The sequence below is a fragment of the Struthio camelus genome, chromosome 7 (assembly GCF_040807025.1).
Source record: "Struthio camelus isolate bStrCam1 chromosome 7, bStrCam1.hap1, whole genome shotgun sequence".
Lineage (NCBI taxonomy): Eukaryota > Metazoa > Chordata > Aves > Struthioniformes > Struthionidae > Struthio > Struthio camelus.
Window position 1 is genome coordinate 23,504,599 of NC_090948.1, and position 15,611 is coordinate 23,520,209.

Here is a 15,611-nt window from a genome sequence, read left to right on the forward strand (position 1 = left end):
TTCTCTGCCTGCCTGTCCCTGCGCACGTTATTCTTTAGTGCATCAACATGCCTGTATTTTTTGCTGTTACCTATTCATTGTACCTGAAAATTAATGAAGACAGGTAAATAAAGCAATGAATACTGTGAATTATTTGTAGTAAGAAATAAACAAATCCCATTTTACAGACATGGGAAGTAGTAAGGAGAAATGAGCAGAGATCCATTTTAACAAGTCATACATATCCAGCAAATTTAGGGAGAGGAAGATGATTTCTTGCATAGATTAAAGAATAACATTTCTCCAAGCCTAATGACATCTATGTGTAAGTAAGAAAGGTAGGTTCTCTTCAAAGAGACTGTTAGCCACAGGCTACAAACATGAGAGACAACTTGGCCTAGGGGTAAACAAGAAAACAACCTCCTTCTGCGCTTGAAAAACAAAAAGAGGAGAGGAAAAAGCCAGGGAGGGATGTGTAAATGGAGCTTTGTGCAATGGTGCTCTGTTATGTGAGCTGTATGTGACAATAGCCCTGAAACCCTATGCGAGCAAACTCATAAAAGAGGTCACTGTCTCTTTAATTAAAGCTCCCTGGTTTGAGGTTAAAAACAAACCCAGTGTTTTATGACCAGGTGTGCGTGTGAAAGAAATGGGAACCCGATCTCCAGCCCAGGGAGACAGCAGTGCTGAGGAGATAAGGGAGGGAAGCTTTTTATTAAGGTGTCGCTCGAATGCTGCAACAGGGCAGCACCAGGCAAGGAAAATGCTGGAGTGGCAGGAAGCACAAGTCCCCAGGGACCAAGCCTTCCAAACCATCAGGAGTAAGAGAGAAGGTCTTAGGAGAATCAGCTAAAGAGTGCACAGAAAAAGGGAACAGTACCACAAAGGCATGCAAAAAGTGGCAACTGATAATCCCAAAGACCTACAGAGGCACAGAAAGCAGTGCAATTCACGCAGTATTATCTAGGTTGGCAAATACCAGGGGAGCAAGAGCAACTACAGAATCCTGACTGGCAGGCCTAGAGGAGGGCCAAGCCATGGTAAGGCCAGCACACTACGATCTATGGAGGTCTGCAGGCAAGATCCTCATATCGCTCACAGAAGCAACAGGGATGAAGCTGATCCTAAGCATCTAATAAAATGCCAAAGTAAGATAAGAAGCAGAGGCACTTCACCCTCTCCCTGAGCTTTTCCTGTCAGTGATATATATGCCTCAAGATACTCATGCCCACAACATCACTACCGACAGCAAATCACACTTGGAAGCTAGAGCCTCCATTTGCCATATAATCTAATCTTTAGATAAGGTATCTATTGAAAAGTACCTGCTACCATAATACTGAACTCTAATGAAGTACCTATAGCCCATGAGTCACATTTAGTTAAGGCTCCTTTCTTTACAGAGCCTCCAATGGTCAGTCTTTGTCCTCAAAACTTATCAGCAAGAAAAACAGCAGTGAGTTCTTTCTCACACCAGCACTGAGAACTGCCAATACCTCACCTGAAGATAAGCCAGAACCAAATCCATGGATCCAGGTTCCCAGCTCAAAGAATGCATAGAAGGAACAAATTCAAACATTCTTAACTGCAGGAACATTTGGATTCAGCTCTGGATTTTGATTCACTAATTTAAAATCACTTCACAGAAAAGAAACTGAAATAGAGTCCCAAATCCTGCCCCTAGTCCTCACAGCCAGTCAGAGGGTCCATACAGGGTCCTATAAAGAACTGAGATGTGCATACCGTGGCTACCACTAAGCATCTTTTATATACAAGAAGAATTCTTACCCTAGTGTAAGAAGCTGCCATGGGAGCGAATGAACTTGCAGGCCACAAGCTCTCTTGGATAGAACCATAAACGTTGTGCATCAGAAGCCCTATACACCTCTGGATCCGGGCACTTGTAGTCATGTGCTTTGAGACAAATCTGAATTCTAGCTTCAGCACTGCCATGAAAATCCCTGAATCCAAAGCGATACAGCTATGAGACTATCAGCAGACAGATTTACTACAGTATTATTAAAATAAAGCTGAAACATAACATAGAACAAAAAAACTTCTGATCCTTACGTGTCATTACAAAGCTTTGCAAACAATAGCAACATAAAACATGTTCTTGAAGTGCTCTATTACAGATAAATGCAAGGTTGATTTGGGATTTCCTCTGTTCAAATGTATGTGATTATCCCTAATATTGTTTTAACTTGTATTTTTAAGAAAATGTATGCAAAATTTTAGTAGATGCAATCAGAAGACAGTAGGTTAGCACAACATCATTTACTGCATTCATTGAAAATATCAGTGAGACGTGGATGGGGAAAGCAAAATGGGAAAAGCAGAATAGCAAAAAATATGAGAGCAGAGCACAGAGTGATATTTTACTTGCATTTCTCAGTCTTCTGCTGCATATTTTAAGTTTCTTTACAGATGAGATTAAATATAATCATGTTTTAGGCAGGAAAAAATAACAGAGAGAGAGAGCTTGACTGCCACAGTGACAGAATTAGGAGCAGAACCAGAGTCCCAGCCTTGTCCAAGAAAAAGAATGATTAGTTGCTAGAACAATCTTCTAACAGAAGTAGTATTTCCTCCATTACTTGAAACCTTTCAGCCAAGAAAGGTACTCTTTTTTTCAAAACATACTAGTTACTAGGTTTGATACCAAAATAACTGAGTGAAATTCTACAGTCTATGCTATGCAGAAGGTCACAGTATATTAGCTAATAGTCCTTCTGGGTTTGAAATCTCTGAAAACTGCAAGATCAAATTCATCCCTGGTGTAAAGCCACTGGAATCAATTGAATCTTTTCCAGGAGCGGATTTAAACCAGTTATGGTAACATATTGGCTAACAGAAGGCAGACAAGGCCCTGAACTACAATTCTATCATTCTTTGCTCCCTTGTAACGTACATGATTCTCCCATACAAAGCTCCCATAGTCATAGCTGCGCGCTCTCTTTTTACATCGAGTATTAAATCTGACTTCTAATCTCCAAAGTAGTGATTCAAATTGATTGGTGGTACAACTCTCTTACTATCAGTAAAGTTAGACCATGACTGAATTTACCACTTCCCAGTTTCACAATCTATCTGTCCTTATTAGATAGTCTGTACATAACGGCATGAGCTGATATCTATTCCCTATACGAAACGGTTTAGAAGTTAAATATAAATGATGTAGAGTGTTTTTTTTTTTTTCTAAAATGGAATGACTGAACAAGAACTTAAAATGCAGATTTATGTTGACTGGAATAATCTCCAAATTTATTTTGAAATTGTTTATTTCAGCTAAGAATTAATTTTTTGAAAGTCCAAATGATTCAGTTTGATATTTTGAATATGAAATGTGTTTCCTTTAAACTCAAAGCTGTATTACTTTCTTAAAATTTAATTCAAATTTACTTTTTTTTAAAATCACAATAAATTGTGAACATTTCAGGCTAAAGAAAATGTTTGTTTTAAACTAAAAGTATTCCTCTCTGCCCTTACTCCATATCCTCCACTTTTTTGGTTCTGCAAGCAAATCAATAGATTGGTTATTGGAAAAATCCTACTTTAATATCCAGTAATCTGGCTAGTTTTCCTTGGGCTGGATTCTCTAAGCTTTGCTCACTCTTACCCTGCTGTTCCTGATACTAATGCAAAGCAAGTAGATGGCTGTGTATCTATGAGTACCAGTTAACAGGGTTAACAGGTTCCATTTACTTTGTACTTGTGTAAATAGTCACATAAAGTGTGGGACTTGAGACATATGTTCAGTCTCCTGCTGAGCAGTAACATTGCCAGCATCTGCTTCCTGACTAATGCTGGGTCTCTTAAAATGAGCTTTTAGTGGAGGCTGGGGGGTGAGATTTCTTTGTTGGGTTTTGGGGGTTGGGGTTTTTTTTTTTTTTTTACCCTTTTACATGCCTCTTCCAGCTCTGTTTCCTGACTTTCCCTTCCAAGTTTGCGTCAGATGAGGAAAGTACTGCCTCCAGTCATTACAATTTACTGACTTTTATATAACTTTGTGTTTTCTCGCTTTAGAAAGAAATAATGCAGCTTGGCAGTAGTTATGAGCAGACTGTCAGACAGACTCCACTGACACAAGAGCTACGCCGATTTACACTAGAAGCTAGGTACAAGTCCCTAGTTCTCTCTTTACATTATTGAAGTGATTAGCGCAGTAATAGAGGTTGCAAAAGACATGGCTTCCCCATTCCTGCTCTGCTGGGGACTATGGCTGCTTAGACTCTTTGACATGTTTTTTAAGCTGAAAATTTATTCAGCATAACAACTTTTCCAGAGAGCAGTCACTTTTGACAAATGACACTAATTAAGACATCTGAAAAAAATTAAATTTACAAGAAAAATTCCAGTTTTCAGTCAAAATTATATTTTGTTTTTTAATACTAATCTATATTTTTAAAAAACTACCAAATGGAAATGAAGCGTTTTAAGATCAAAATCTTGAAATCTCTCTACAGACACAAACTAGTGGGGGGGGGGGGGGGGCTTAATTTCAGTTTATAAAGTGCCCAAAATGACATATGAGATGAGAGGATTCCTCAGAATTTAGACTTTTTCCATAAAACAAGAAAAGCATTTCCCATCCCGCTTTACCAATTTTGTTGTACCACTCTGGGAATAACATTAGTGTTTTGTGCCTCAGTTCCCCACTGGTAGAACAGGTATAACAACACTGTCCTTATTTACCTGGGCCCTATAAACAGGGAAATTCTCTTGAGATATTTAACTGTTATAGGCTTGGAGGCATGTAAGTACTATAAAGTTTTCTCCAAAGTTATAGCTAGCTAACCTTTAGAATTTAGGAGTTAAAAAAAAGAACTTTTTTTTTTTTTTGAAATCATAGGGACCTAATATTATAACATAGTAATCAAAGAGGAGTTGGATCCCAGAGACTAAAACTTCTAAAGCATCTTGACTAATCTAGCCACACAGTCTTAACTTTTTCTTTATTCACTCTTACAGTATCTTGAAATGGAGAAGTCTTACTCAGGTTTTCTTTGCTTAAAGTTCCAAGAAAGGAAGAACGTTCTTGGAATTAAAGATATCCATAAGAGACTATGCAATCTCAACTCAGCTCAGCTACAATTCTCTGACAGTGAACAAGTCATTTACTCTGTTCCTTGATCCCCTTTACTTATCTCAGTTTTAATACTCGGTACTATCCAATCATAACATTTTCAAGCCTTATGAAGATTTTATCATGTGTTTCTCAAATCAAGCACTCCAGATTTGAATGGGTGATTCTAGATATGCCTATAAAGTAAATAAGAGCAGTAACAACACTTAGATAGATGGAGTATACATGCACAGCTTCCTGAACCAGGAAAAGCTATAAACTGGAATAGTTGGGGTTGGGAGGGATAAGGAAAAAGAAAGAGAACAGGAACTGTTGTATAGCATAATACAGAAAAAGAGAAGAGAATAAAGAACAAGGGGAATGTGAGTCTAAGTGTAAGAGGAAAAAGCCTGGGCCTGCTACAAAACACTCCTAATTAAGCAGAGCACTTGGAGCTCTTACTCCAGTTTGAGGATGACTCTCACACAGAGATTCCCTCTCTCTTTATTGCAAATTGCATTTCTGTCTTTGCACTGTTGGAGTAAGACTGTTTAGAATTTCTTTTCCAATTGTACTTTCATATAATTCACTCATAACAATTAGTGAAAGTGCCAGGACAAAACAGCAGTAAAACATCCTTCTAAGGGAGGAAGCTGAGATAACGAAACAAGAAAGTATTAGAGAAGACCCTTGCAGGTGAAAAGCGTGCATACCTGTATGGATGTAGTTTGGTGCTATTTTTCCTACCCTGCCTTGTAGGACTGAAAGAGATGAAGACAAGAGGAAGAGAAGATAAGAAATAACAACCTCTCATATACTACTTTGTAAAAATAAAGCTCTGCTGGTTGAGAATACATATCAAGGCAGATTTCAGTGGAAGAATAGCTCCTGGGAACTCCGGATACTCTCTGGAGAGGAGAGTCAGAAAGCAACATTGGCTGCATTTAGTCTGAGCAAAGGGGCATGCTGCAACACACCCCAGGGTCCTGATCCGTGTGTCAGCCACTCGGAGACCAGGCTGGCATGTCCCAGAGCTCCCTCCCTGTTGATGTACCTAACTGCTTCCACAGAGCAACTAAGGGGAAGGGAGGCTGGCAGCGTACCTCAAGCCTTGCTGTTCCCTTCCCATATAAGGCAAAGACACAAACAAGACATCCTTGGACTTGGAAGCATTTCTGGGTTCTCCAGCCTGGAGATACCCATAGTAACCAAAACTGAGATGCAACAGAGAGCGGCTCAGAGACAGTTGTGGGAGAGGCCATGAATGAGACAAACCTATTCTTAAATGCCTCATCAAGATTTAAATTGTCACTTCAATTCTAGAAAGGAAAATTTATGTCAACTTCAGCCACTGACTTGGTCAGTTTCAAAAACTTTGCTGTTTTTCCCTGCAAAAGAAAATTATTAATATAATACCCCACAGGCTCTTCTCCTAAAAGCCCGACATACCATCTCTTTCTTCCACAAATTCTTTTCCCTAGAAATGGGATTACCAAAGGGATTACTCTACATTGTTTTCCCAAGAAAATGAAAAAGGATCAAAGTAAAAGCAGGGCAGCACCTACTCTGTGCTACAGCTACCGAACAGGGCTACCCTCAAACTCTTCAGAGCTAGGTAAAGACCTAGAGAAGACACTGTAGAGATGAGCCCATACTACTTCTCTGCAAGTAGAAAACAGGTTGATCTAATACCTCTTTTCCATCTCCTATTCCCTGTACCTTGCCTCATCCCACTTCCCCTCTGTTCTTTGAATCATCTATTTTGCAAACTGTTTGAAACAAAGTAAGGCACCCACAAAACAGAAGTTAAAGGAAGTCTTGTCAGAGATTTCAAGAGAGCTAGGATTTCACTTCTAGTATCTATCACTGGGTTTTGACTGTAATCCCTCCCCAAAAAGAGAAAGAAAGAGAAAGAGAGAAAGAGAGAAAGAGAGAGAGAGAGAGATCAACAGTTCTTACCCATGCCATCAGAAGTCCTAACAAGCCAGTTCTCTCCATAACCCAGTCCCTGCTCCTTTCACTTCTCTTTTTCTCCTACTATTCCCCCCTCACGTCTTTCCTCCACCCGTTTCCCCTCTCCTCCATTCCCATTCCAAAAGTTCTCAGTTAAAAGCATTGCCTGAAGCAAGATCACATCTCCAATAAGAGGCAAATTCATTATAGTTTAACATAAAGGATCAGCTGATATTGATCCATAATTTGGACAAGTGCCATGCTATTGACAGGAAGACAAAATAAGTTAGAATGGCCGTGTTTCAAAAATTCTGTATGTACACTCAATCACTGGAACAGAAATTGCAGCTGGGTATATAATAACACAGCCATGTTCTCTATTTCCTCTGTAGATCAATGCTAATATGAGGAGGGCCCCAGAAGATGGATGTTGCTGACAGAAAACCTTGAAATTCCAGGTTGGAACTTGGGTGGTTTCATGGATAAAAGATTGTGTTGTGACAACAGTACGGTAATTTAAATACAGAAGACAAAACTCTTTCCTTAATACCTGAGAGTACTCCACTTCAGAGTAGTTACTTTTGCATTTAAATTCAGGTTCATGAAAACAGAAACTGATCCAACATCGCGTTAGAGAACTACACTGGCTTTAGTTCACAAACCTAGGGAAGAACCCCCTAGATAGATTAGGGAGGTTAGATAACCATAGGACAAAACACTTATACGCTCCCAAATATATAGAAAAATATATATAAGCTTGCTATACACTATTGAACAATCACTCTGCCAGAAAGTAACTTCTCCAAGAGGTAAGGGGTGGCAGGAGAAACAGAACTTTTCTTTCTGCTACTTCTTACTGGAAACCATTTTGCCAGGCTGCTGAACTGCTGCAGTATTTCTAGCCTGTGCTGACTACATTTCACTGGTAAGGTTCATGACCCCCATGTAACATATGTTTAAACTGGTCAGCAGGGACCAAATACGGGATCTAAAGCACCAAAAAGACAATCTTTTACCATTTGAACTAAATGAGAAATTCCTTTTGCAAGTAACTGTAACATATTTATTCTTTGGACAGACCAGTTGGTACAGAGGACAAAACAATCGAGAAGGCGTTATACCAGCCCTTTGCCAAGGGCAACTCATTTTGAGTACTTAAGTTCTGTAATGTCAAATTCCTACACAGATCTCTACTGTAACAAGGTTAGATCCAGCCATAGTTCAGATGCGAGGGTTGCACAGGACTACAGATCACCAAAGTAATGCTAGTGTCCTCAAGAAGCACCCAAAACACTCAGCTCCAAGATATGTGCCTCTACTATTTCCCACTTTTAAAAAATCCTTCAAGCGGTAGCACTCCAGTTCTTATTTTCTCTGTAAGCCTGCTATTTGAGGCCAACATAACTTAACAATGCGTTGCACACTATTCCTAATTATGTAGGAATATAAACTAATTGAAAGAGAAATAACATGCATGAACAACCAGGAGTTTTACCAGGATTTACCCCTTCCTGTTCCCTCCTGATCAACACGTACTCATCATCAAAGCTAAGGACAACAAGCCATACAGTTAAACTGAAAACTCTATGACTGCATTGGTAAACCTTCTATAGAAAAGGATATACACACACAGATACAAATATATATATATATATATATATATAAAAATAAAACACTTGGATGATTAGGCAGAAACATCAAACTCTAGCAGGTTTCGAAGGTGAAGCGCTTATATTTTAGTCGGTGACAAGAATCTTTCTCTCCTTGACATCCCTATTCAAGGAAATTCTTCCACCCTTCAAAACAACATGTTCATGTTGGCTAATACTGCATTGTATGAACAGAGAGTATTTTAAGAGATAGATGGTTTGGGTCACTTACACAAAGCGCTCACTTTCAAATTGCTAAGTAAAGCACACTCAGTTCCCAGAAAAGGTATTGCCCCATCACAACTTCAGTTCACTCGATCTGAATCCAGACTCCACAACTAGCTTTCATCTTGACAACATAACCATAAATTATGCTAACCCATAATTCAGATACTCTTGACTTTTCTGAGCTGCACAAATCCCATACTAAGGGTTGTGACTCACACCATTATTTTAGTGAGATTATAGACAGTCTTGATATCTAGTTCTCAGTACAATGCTGCAATATTTAGGACATGTATGGGAATGACGAAGGAGGGGGTTGTTAACCACTCTTCTACTGACCATCGACTGCTATAAACCTACCCATAGAGGGACTAAATCCTGTACCTTGACTGTACCAGTAGAAATGCAGTAAGAGCCACAAGCCTTCAGATCATCCATTAAACCCACAAAATTCCACCAACTGAGCTATAACTGTTCTTTCACCTTGCTCTTTCTCCTTCCTTCTGAGCCCATCCAGCTAACAGGTCAGAACTGAGGCTACCTGTGTACTAAACCATTGCAGCTGGGAGATTATTTGCTAACTCTGGAGGTTTAGCTCCCATCTGAAGCACCTGTTGCTGGCCCTGGCTCACAGGCAGCTGAATCCACTGCCGGTGGCCCCTGATTCACCTTTTCACTATTTGTTTTGTTACCGTCATTGAAGGGGTATGCAAGGAGCATGGCCTGTCTCCCTCCCACACAGGGTTTTCTGGGAGCTAATGCTCCTATTCTTCCCCACCAGGATGGCTCTTACTGCAGGCTTGCAAAGCTCTTACTGTGGCCTAAGAGTGGCATCTAGTGTTCAGCTGCTGCACTACCCTTCATCAACACAGTTCCACTGCTCTACCTCAGTTCTCACACACATTATTCCACCTGCTGCCCTTAAAACCACAGTCAAGGACTCTGTCTTGGACAACGAGCAAAATAACTGGGCTGCTTCAAGGGAATTAGTGTACCTTCCTCTTCAACTGCAGGATTAGTTGATTCCATGGGGAGGAATGAGTAGTACAGTGAAATAATGAGTACTCTTATCCTAGTTAACCAGGCCATGCTCTATGAGGAGGATAACATCTGTACAGTCCAAACTAGAAGAGGGCAAGTTCCATTTAACATTTACCCTCTCCTATATACTAGTTAAAGTGTTTTTACTAATATGCAGCCATGGAAAACAGATCAAAAAAAACAAGCATTTCCGAAGGCCATGTCTGTTTTCAGACACTGCAACTGTTGTTCACCACTGCTTAGAAGAATTTTGTCTCCCAACCTAGCTCATTTTTCCTCTTTTTCTATGTGCCAGTCAAGTCTACAAAGCAGAACTCTTCCAGATCAAGGCATCAGAAGTAGACAGGGAACCAGATACACCCTGTGTCCTTTCTCCACATCTAAGGAACGTTTTGGCCAAAAATACCAGCCATCAGAATCCAAAAACCACAAACTGCCTGGAGCTCTTGAGAGAACTCATGAAGACAGCACTCATTTTTTTTGTTGCATAATTTACTCAAATATAATTTTATGGTGCACGATTTAATCAAAATGCTCTGCAGGCAGGTACATTATCTCAGCTGAGTATTTTTTCCTCTTTTCAGCCTTCTTGAGATTAAGTGCTTGAATAGGTAAAAGGAAAGCTACACAGTTATAATAAGAAGTATGTAGCTTTTTATACACTTTTTGGTAGCAGATCTCAAAGTGTTTTAACAAAAAAGGTCAAGTGCTGCTGGCCTCACTCTGTTCTTCTGTGTAATGAGGATAACGCCCAAAGACAGAAGGTGTGAGGATTAGAACCAAAGTGTCCTGAGCTCTTTCCAGTACAGAAATAGTTTATTTAGATTTTTCCCATTACACCTGAACAAAATAAATCAGAGCTAGAAGTTAGACAGTGTTTAGATCATGTCCCAAACCTCTCTGTATTTTAATTATGCCAACTGCAAAAATCAGACAATTTTTATGAAAATTCAGATGCATGTTTAAATATAGATTGATATGTATCACAGTTTTCCATTTCTTAAAGTAAGGAAAGCTCCCACATTTGGAATCTGATTGAATTAGTTGCTGAAAAAAAAAAACCACACACAAAAGTGACTTTCATATATGAATGTAACAGAAAAACAGATCCTGTCAATATTTTATCTGTAAGACATAACAGACAAACAAGCTTCCAGTAAATGAAATTCAGAAGTTTGGCCCTGGTCTGGCAAAGAGTCCAAAAGCTACTGTGGCACATACCTGAGAAATATTCTAGGGCCAAAAGGTTCATACTGGCAGTGGAGCCTGCATTCACAAATAAAATGCAAGAAGTCACAGCAGTTTTGATGGCTGACTGTTGTCCAAGACTAGAAGTAGTACTAAGACTAGTAGCTAGTCTTAGTACTATTACTCTGAACTAGCTGACTAGTACCTAGTACTTAGTCTTAGCTAGCTGACCAGCTACACCTACAAGCTCAGAAAAATTGCCCTACATAGAGTACACAGCACTTAGAATCTGCACCCAGAAGTACACTATATTCCAAATACTTAGAAGACTAAAAGCTCCTCCTAGCTGTGGGATCATCTGCCGTTGTCAGCTGGGAAGTTCTCCTTTGACTTTTTGCTATACAAATAAGCTTAGAATTATTTTTTCCACTGGCCTAAGTACATCATCATCCTATATAACAGCATCAAGGGCCTTTTGGAGAATAGTATCTATAACATCTATGTCTTTAGTGCTTTTCAGCATCATATTCTTACTACTCCTTTACGGTTAGCCAAGTCAATGGAGCAGCTCAAAAATAGCACAATATGTTTCATTTTTAACCAACAAACATTGTTCCAGGCACTCTGGCTCCTTATACTGCCCTGGCTTTGTTCAACACCTTGCAGTCAGAGACTGAAAAATGACTATGACCCCCGGTTATTTCCTTCTTGCATATCCTCAAGAATGCTTGTAAGCAGCATACTTGTCAGTGCAGAAAAAGATTCCTTTTTCTGGCTCTGCCACAGACTCATACTAAAATACATGTCATCCTTCAGTGCTCCATATATAAAATAGACAAAAATGTAAAGCATAATGAGTTCCCTGACAGAAAGATGAGAGACAAATTATTCATTTACTTATTATTCACTTACTTTATTTTTTATTTTTAGATGAAATGCTCATTTCTCTGTCACAAAAACGTTTTTATACCTGTGAACGCTAGACAGCTAAATAAGCCACAATACAGGAATGAAGGAGTCTTTTGTCAGCAATGTCTTTAGAATTGTCTGTTACTTGTCTGCAAGACTTTTTTTAATTGTGATAAAATGTACATGTAGCAGTAAAGCAGAGGAGGCGCAGAGTGACAGAAAGAACCAAGGAAATATTCACACAGAGCTTCTTGTTACCAAGGAAGAGTAAAGACAAAAAGACTCTAATAAATTTAACTATAATGTCAAGAAGCAGATTCATTTACTTGAGAGACTCTGAAATTGCAACATGAGTTTTCTCAGGAGCAACAGAAAGAAACACTTTTTGGATTTAAAATTAAGTATATGCTCTGGTGTATATGTATATGTACAGTTGCAATCAACTGAAAAATGAATATGAGAATACGCGCAATGCATTTCCAGAGTTTAATTACTCACATTTTCAGCTGTCTTCTTTTCTACATGCCTCCACCAGAGGGCTCCAGGACTCCATTCTCACTCGCTGTCCTGAGAAACAGCAACTCTCTGCAGTTCCTACAGTATTTAAATTGGAGAGTTAAGAGTCTCCTTTGGTAGGAACAGGAAATCAGGGAGAGGTGAGCATTTTCATAGGAGCGCGCAGAGGTTTTTCCACACTTAAGGTCTGAATTTCTGTAATGCCTTAAAAAAAAACTCAATGCTGAACTTAAAATAACTGTATTTCCAGAGCTAAACATCCTTGCTTTTTTTTTTTTTTTTAAGTTGCAAAAACATGCCTGTAGAGGACTGAAGATAAACCACAATTAAAATGCAGTGTGGTTTAGTAAGAATAAGAAACAGTGGACAAAACACACAGCTATGTACTGATATTTTAGGCCTACCAATGGAGAAGAGAAAATATTTTGAATGGTCTCAAGGACACATATGAACAGATAATGGGATTAACTAAAAAAAGATGGTAGATAAAGCCAGAATATCAGGAAACACACCTCTGTAATGATCTCCTCCCTTCAAGTTAAGCCCCATTGCTGAAGCCTTTCAAAACTAGAATAGACAACACGTGTAAAACACCTACTCTAGGCAACATGCCTGCATTAAGCAGGAGGCAAGATGAGGTGGACAGGATACGTTTTTTGATCTCTAATTTCAAATACAAAAGAGGAGCACATGTAACAGTTAAAATTAGTCATATACAAACATTATCCACCCTCATATTAAATTACCACAGAACAAACTTATTTCAAGTACATTACACAACAAGGAGTTAATAATAAGCTGGAGAAGGAACAATACTCATCTAGCTTGATTCAACACATGTACATTGCTCATCATGTTTGTAAGAGAACACAAATCCCATCAATTAGATGGTATGTTAACCTCCCTGGTTTGCATTAGTCTGTGACTGATGAGTGGAAGGGCTCTTCAAGAACAATTCCCTGCTGGACTCTCTACGAAGGGTATGTTTGGCGTGTGTGCTTGTATATGGAAACCTTGTGGAGTTTTTACTGCGTTCTAGGTCAAGAAACTCTGAATTTCACATTAAATTAGGGGAGCAATTAGTTGCTAAATTTGTTCCAGCGTCTGTTATCAGTACTACAATACTGATCATTTTCCAGTAACATAAATTTAAAAAATGGACCACCCTCTTACATCATTTAGGATTAGAGTAAGATGGGAAGTGGAAATACTAAATTGCATCAAAGTACGGTAAAAGGAGAAGCCTAAGCAGCAGTAGGAGAATTTTAGTGGCATTTTAACTGACTTTAGATTTTCTCAAATCTCTGTTTCAAAGCCTAGCGTGTTTTTCCCCTCTCTTCATTCTCCCCAGGACAGACTGACCTGATTACCAGCCATACTGACAGTTAATTTTTAAAGCAGTTGTAACGTAGAAAAACAGAGGTCCTGACTGCTTCATTCTAAAGCCTATGATCTAAAGCAAGGGTTTATGAACTGTCTGAATTCATGACACCTGAGAAATCTCAAAATTTCTCCTGGGTCTTGAGGTTTCCACACAAGTCAAGGAAACTACGAAGCAGAGTCACACACAACAAATGAGTCCTTACATTCTGCCATCGAACAAGGTGCGATGGACCACCTATGAAAAAGGTGGTAGAACCTCATATGCTATCCCAGCCATAGATCAGTTTGGGAAGGCCTGTTCTAGTTCAAACAAGAACTAATTCAGGGAAGTTAGAATGTCAGACAAGATAACTATGATTGTTTCTCCTAGCTTTAAAGTGCTAATTTCTAGGGGCTTTACACGTGCTACTTCTTTTTCTTCAAAAATTCCCCTCCACTTCACTGTGATGTAATGCAATTTCCACCTTGTACCTGCCCCAGAAGCATCTGCGTTTCCAGTATGTCCTTTATACAGTTAGATCACACAAGTTCAAACCCATCCTAGAAATCTGAGGTTTGATGGGGAATTTTCAGACTCTGTATTTCCCACATCAAGATAAAACCACAGAACAACTGAGGAAAAACAATACTACATAGTTCATTAATTTCAGGGAGTGCATGATTAGTGTGGCAAATAACAGTCAAGAGCAGAATTCAAAGACACTGAATATTCATATAGTGAAATATATTCATACAGTGACAAGGGAGGAGTGTATATAAGCAGAAAGAAACTGTGGGAACAGATTCTGCTTTTAATGACCACTGGAGTGAGTGTGGAATAATGTTCCGTATCCAACTGGCATTACTCTGATTTTGTTCCTGGTACAGCCCAAGGCAGAATCAGGCTCCTCTGTTTGGTATTTAGCAATATATTACTGAGGAGTAGGATATATTTTTAGCAATATAATACTGAGCAGGAAAATAAGTATGCCTTGCTGCTTTAGAATTTTTATGATGGAGAAGCGTCTGGTACCATGGAACTACTTCTCCCAAGCTGATATTGCCTAAGCTTTTGCTCCAGAAAGCACCTAATACCTTTGTCAAAATCAAGTAAATGAAAGTGCAGCTCACCTCATAGGGGAACGGGGACTGCAGTGAGCAAGGCACAAGCAGCAATCCTGTCCATCAGCGCTGCTCTGCTGCAACTTCTCTACATGGGGCCTGAAGCTCCCCTGATGTAAAGCAGTCCTTCAAGTCTCCAAATCAAGTCAGAAGAAAGGAATAAGCAGGGACTTGTCAAGTGTAGGATGGAGTGGGGAAGCTTTTAGCAGAAGAAAAAAAAATGGAAATAGGAGACTGATGCAGTTTCCACCTCTTCCATAAGATGGAAGCTCAGGAGATCAGTGCTTCCATCTGACAAGAACTTCTTCAGCTAAGAAAAAACACCTCAAACACCAGGACAGCCTTGCTCCAAAATGTCCTGTTTTCACTCAGTAAACATGCCACTTGTGGTTGCTAGGGAGGAAAACTTCACTTAATCTTTAAGGTGGTGTTTCACTGATTCACTCCCATGTTCTCAGACTGCACAAGAACACTTCCACACCACTGACTGCCTGGGCGGCCTCACTGCGACCAACTTTTGCCACCTTCTCTTTCCTGTTTGCCTCCTCCACTGGACAGACGCCCTACACCGCCCCACGCCTGGCCAGGGAGCAGCCGCGCCC

The 15,611-nt window shown here is 39.5% G+C and overlaps 1 long non-coding RNA gene across 1 annotated transcript in view; it reads right to left on the reverse strand.

Moving 5' to 3' along the window:
* Positions 1-15,523, reverse strand: part of LOC138067816 (uncharacterized) — a 192,815-nt gene extending 177,292 nt beyond the window's left edge. The window contains exons 1-2 of the long non-coding RNA XR_011142201.1: positions 15,019-15,523; positions 12,508-12,603 (exon numbers count right to left, since the gene is read on the reverse strand). This is a non-coding gene — a long non-coding RNA (uncharacterized lncRNA). The remainder of the gene's footprint in view (positions 1-12,507; positions 12,604-15,018) is intronic.
* Positions 15,524-15,611: the final 88 nt, after the last annotated feature.